Consider the following 5,715-nt stretch of genomic DNA (forward strand, 5'->3'; position numbering starts at 1 on the left):
TGCAGGTTTCAGAGGGAGTGCTGGCTTCTAATCTATGAGACAATACATTTCTGTTATTTTAAGTCACCCAGTTTGTGGCACTTTGTTATGGCAGCCACAGGATACTAACCCACCTTCTCAGTAAACGGTAACCCCGTGTTTCCTGCGCGAGAGGCATTGCCTTACTGGGCACATCTGATCCATTAGCAAATCTTGTTGGCCCTCCCTTCAAAATGTGTCTGGAACCAGCCCTGTGTCATGACTTCCTGTTACTATGCCAGGGCCAGTCACTATTATCTCACACCTGGATTATCTCAGTATCTTAACTAGTGTCTGTTTTACCTGTGAAACTATGTACTTTTTCTCTACACAGCAGCACAAGTGATACTGCCACTTCTGTGCTTCGAACGTTCCAGCGGCTCCACATCTCTCTCAAAATAAAAGCCAAAGTCCTCAACAACCAAAAAAAAAAAAAAAAAAAAAAAAAAAACCAGATTAAAAATGGGTAAAGAACTTGAATAGACACGTCTTCAAAGAAGATACACAAATGACCGATAAGCAAATGAAAAAATGTTCAGCATCATTGGTGTTTTGGGACATGCAAATCAAAACCACAAAGAGAAACCACTTCATACCCACTAGGATGGCTGGAATCAAAAAGTCAGATAATGGGGCGCCTAGATTGCTCCATTGGTTAAGCATCCAACTCTTGGTTTCAGCTCAGGTCATGATTTCATGGCCGTGGGATAGAGCCCCATGTTGGGCTCCACACTGAGCATGGAGCCTGCTTGGGACTCTCTCTCTCTCCCTCTGCTCCTCTTCCCCGCTCACACATGCTCTCTCGCTCTCTCTCTCTCTCTCTCCCAAGTAAAAAATTTTAAAAAAGAAAGTCAGATAATACCAAGTGTTGGTGAGAATATGGGGAAACTAACCATCACATGTTGCTGGAGGAAATGCAAAAAGGTACCTCTGCTTTGGAAGATGGTTGGACACAGTTTCTCAAAATGCTAAACTGAGAGTTACCATATGGCCCAGAAATTCCACTCCTGGCCATACACGCCAGAGAAATGAGAACACATGTCCACACAGAAACTCGTACAGGGAGATTCACAGCAATGTTATTCACAATAGTCAGTAAGTGAAAATAAACCAAATGGCCATCAACTGATGAACAGACGGATAAAATGTTATGTGTCCACAAAGGAACAAAGTACTGAAATTACATGGGTGAATCTTGAAAACATTACGCAAAGGAAAGATGCCCACAGGCCACATATTGAATGATTCCATTTATGTGAAATGTCAATGATAGGCAAATCTATAGACACAGAAAGCATATCTGTGGTTGTCGGGCCTCAGGGGAGGAAGAAATGGGGACTGACTTTTAATGGGTATGGGGTTTCTTTGGGGATGATGGTGTTCTAAAATTGAGTGGTGAGGGTTTCACAACCCCACACATACACTACAAACCATTAAATCGTACATTTTAAATGAGTGAATTGTATGGTATGTGAATTATATCTTAAGAAAGCTGTTGTAAAAATACGTTGAAGAAATAGTTACATAAGTAAAACGAAAAAATAACACCAGGGACTTCTGGTTCAAGAGTAGATGATGTGGACTCATCTCTCTCTGTACATCCAACTAAATACAACTTTTAAAACGGGGAAGTAAGAGGTGCCTGGGTGGCTCAGTTGGTTGAGCATCCAACTTAGGCTCAGGTCATGATCTCACGGTTCATGAGTTCGAGCCCTGTGTTGGGCTCTGTGCTGACAGCTCAGAGCCTGGAGCTGGCTTCGGATTCTCTGTCTCCCTCTCTCTTTCTGCCCCTCCCCTGCTCACGCCCTGTCTCTCTCTCTCAAAAATAAACATTAAAAAAAAAAAAAAAAAAAAAGAAACCTGGGCAAGATACACATCAAATTGCTTTTGAGATTACCCTTTTGGGGTGGGATTGTAGAGTTCTCACTTTTTATTTTCGTGTTAGCTGGATTATTTATACCTGTTATGGTTACATTTGCTAGAGGAAATACGGTATACCCAGATAAACTTCAAATTTCAAATAAGTCATTTTTTAGTGTGAAGATGTCCCACACAACATGTGTACTTTTATTTGCTACATCCGGCAACCCTAGAAATGGCCATAAACTGCAAAGCCATTTCCACCTTGGAAGATAAAATGGAGCCAGCTGCCGCAGGCTGGTGTCCTCCCGAGCGAAGGCCGGGGCCAGTGCGGGCGTCCACCCGAGTCCCTGCACCACTCGGGGTCTGCTCCCACCGGCACATCCCTTCCGAATTCTTATCTAGGACGCCTCTTGGGTTCCCTCGGCTCCCTCCAGCAGCAGCCACAGCTGCTCCCCCGGGGTTATGTCACCATCCAGTCTGGCTTTACCGCCTCTCCTCCTCCCTGGACCCTTGCCCTCTCCAACCTTGGAAGACCCTCAAGCCCCTTCCTGATCTGGCCTCTTCCTGCTCGGCTTACTGGTTCCTGTAAGGAAGCTGTAAGGAACCACAGGAGCTGGTTCCTGGCCCAGGGCCCTGGTGCTTGATGCCCTGTGTGCTCCCTAGGACCCCATCCCAGCCACAAGGCCCCTCCAGGTAGGCGCTGCTGTAAGCTTCCGGCTTTCACTCCATTTCCCCTGAGGTCATCACTGCTGCTGGTGCCCCATCTGCAGCTCCTGTCTGCCTGGGTCCCTTGCCAATTCTGGCATTTCTCTCCTTAGGTCCCTGCAGGGTCTGCTGGAGATGCCACGGTCCACCCCCTGGACCATCACCTCAGCACCTCCCCGCACCATGAGCGACCTGACACGGTCATCCCCAGTTCTCCTCCACTCCCCTCTTCTACACCCCAGGAAGGGGCCAAACCCCAATGGAGCCTCCCAGGGCTTATTCCCAGCTGCTTCCTCGTCCTCACTTTCCCAGCCAGCCAGGTGCCTCCCCCTTTGGGCCCCTACCTGAACAGGACCCGTCCACCCTCGGAGCAGAGGGGCAGGTCTGGAGGTGTGGGGGTTCCAGCGGGCACAACTCCTACCCTCCTGCTTCACGCCGTCCTCATGCCCCTCACTACATCACCTGAGAGGTGGGGAAAGGGAAGCCCCGAGGTCTCAGCGGCAGGGCTGTGGCTGGGGACTGGGGGCTGGGGGCGGGGCGGTAGCCCCGGGCACACTGGGTCGCCTGTCCTGATGTCAGCTATAGGCAGCCAGTGTTCACGGCACACCTACTCTGTGCCAGGGGCCTCTGCACCTTCCTGTTTCTGGCCGCGTCACTCCCCAGGCTGGCGGCATCATGACATCAACGTCACCAAGGCAAGAACGATCTGGCACAGCTCCGAGGTTTCAGGGCTGCATGGCAGGCTTTCCGGAAGCTCATCTACCCCCAAAAAGGAAGGTCACTCCAGGCCAAGAGTCCCCGGAGGCAAACTGTGGGGACACCCTCACACATCTACATCAGTGGTCTGGAGTTCTCTAGCCTCTAACAGCGAAGGGAAGATGAAACACTTCACAGGTGGTGGCCGCAGGGGCGCTCCCTCTTGCTGGTCCCGGGGGCCCTGCAGCCTCCGTTCCAGCCCCCACCCCAGGAGGCCTGAGAGGTCCCGGGGAGAGCAGCAATGGAGACACCCGGATGCGGGGAGTACTGAGAGCACGTCGATTCCGGAGTACAGAGCTTTGGGGTTCAGCTGCTGTCACTGTCCAACTGCACCCCGGCGGCCGCAGCTCCCCCTCCCAGGCCAGGCTTGGCGTCCACCTGCCGCCAGCCCTCACCTCTCGACCCTGCCCCAGTCTGGCACAGGGTGGAAAGTGCTCATCAAAGATTTACTAAATGGATGGACACAGCCGTTCAATGCAGTCACCGTGCATCCCGACTCACTGGGACAGTTCCAGTTTGTGCTGGTGTTGGCTTCGCCACTAGAAGTAGCACTCCACTTCGTGCCCAGAGTGTCCCGTTCAGGCATTAAGTTACACGGCCTCCATGTGGACTCAATCATTCCTACGAAGGGTCAGCGCGGGCCACACCTGGCTGACCTGTAGGAGGGACGAAGAGTCGCTGCCGTTCTGCTAGCAAACCTTTCACGTCCCCACCTAGCTTGGTTCCTGGCAGTCGTGGGGACTCAGTCAACATCTGCCACGACTTAGGACATGCTTGGTCTTCTCGTGCTGGGTGGCACACGTCAGTGCACACGACAAACAAGGCCCTCCGCTCTCGGAGCATTGATTGTAGTCAGGGAGGCCGGCCACGAAGCTGGGAGAGGGGGTGAGGGGAGGGACGTGCCTCACAGAGTGGTCAGAGAGAGCTTCCCCAGTACAGTGACATGTGGGCAAAGACCTGAAGAGGTGAGGGGGGAGGCAGCCACAACTGAGGAAAAGCTTTCCGGTTGGGGGGAACAGCCAGAGCCAAGGCCCTGAGGTGGGGCACAGAGGACAGTGTGGCTGGAGTCAGGTCAGCGAGGGAGGGCAGTGCGGGCCTGGTCACCTCGACTGTAAGAACTCTGGCTTTGGGGGAAACAGAGAGCCCCCCGAGGGTGTCAGTAGACAGGTGACCACAGCAGGGATGAGGCAGGAGGCTGTTCATTCATCCAGAGCAGGAGTCCGCAACTTCTGCAAAGGGCTAGATAGCAGGTATTCATAGCTGTTGCGGTCACGTGTCTCTTTCGACTCCTGAACTTGGCCTGTGCCTTGGGAAAGCTGCTGTAGGCAGGACGTGAGTGGGCGGGCTTGGTCCTGTTCCAGTACAACTCCATCAGGACACTGACGTTTGAATCTCCTGTAATTTTCACGTCATGAAATATTATTCTTATTTTGATTTTCCCCCAGCCATTGAAAAGTGAGAAAATATTCTTAGCTCCGAGGCCATAAAAACAAAACAAACAAACCAGACGGCTGGCTGGATTTGGACGGTGGCCATAATACGTATGCTGCCCCCTGAGCTGTATGACAAGGGTCCACCAGGACTCTGTGACAACAGCATTCTAGAAGGTGGGACCCATCAGCGAGAACAGAAGAAATCAGTCGCTGCCATTGGGGTTTGGTAGCAGACAAGCGCGTTACAGCGGGTCTGTGAAGGTCCTAAGGCCAGTCGGCCCCGCTCAGTCACGGAAGTCAAGCCCCCACCCGCCGAGGCTGGAGAGGAAGGAACGGCCCAAGAGGGCGCGGCCCAAGAGGGCGCAGCCCGGGAGGAGAGGGTCGTGGAGGCGTGCCGGGCGCTGGGCGGGAGCGGGCACAGCCTACTCACCTAATCGTTCAGACTTTGTAAAGTGCACGCTTGTCTCACGTTCGCACAACACAAGGTAAATTCAGTGTGCACCATCTGTGCGGCCCGCACACAAGTCTGTATTCGGCAACTGCACATTACACGTCCAGAGGCGTACACACCCCGAAGCCCGCCCGCGTTCCCGCGCGCTCAGCACCTGCTGGCGCCGGGCCTTCCCCCGAGGGGCTGCTCAGGACGAGGTCGCCGGGGCGCCGGGCGCTGCACAGAGGGTCTTTCCCCGGCCCCCCGCAGGGCTTAAGTTTTAATCCCCGTGCTGCAGTGAGCGAGGCCGCGCATGGAAGCACCTTATCGTCTTAGAATTAAGGGCTTAGACGCACGGCGCACGAAGCCGCGGCAGCCCTCGCAGCACCATGCACGAAGGAGGACACTCGGCGCGGCTTCAGGGTAAGCCGGGCTCCCGGCGCGGCCGTCCCGCGACCGTGGGCCCCGCGGGAAGGTCGGCCCCGCGCCCGCCGCAGGTGGGGGGGGGGG

Source organism: Panthera uncia, chromosome B4 (genome assembly GCF_023721935.1).
Source record: "Panthera uncia isolate 11264 chromosome B4, Puncia_PCG_1.0, whole genome shotgun sequence".
In the NCBI taxonomy this organism is placed as follows: Eukaryota; Metazoa; Chordata; class Mammalia; order Carnivora; family Felidae; genus Panthera; species Panthera uncia.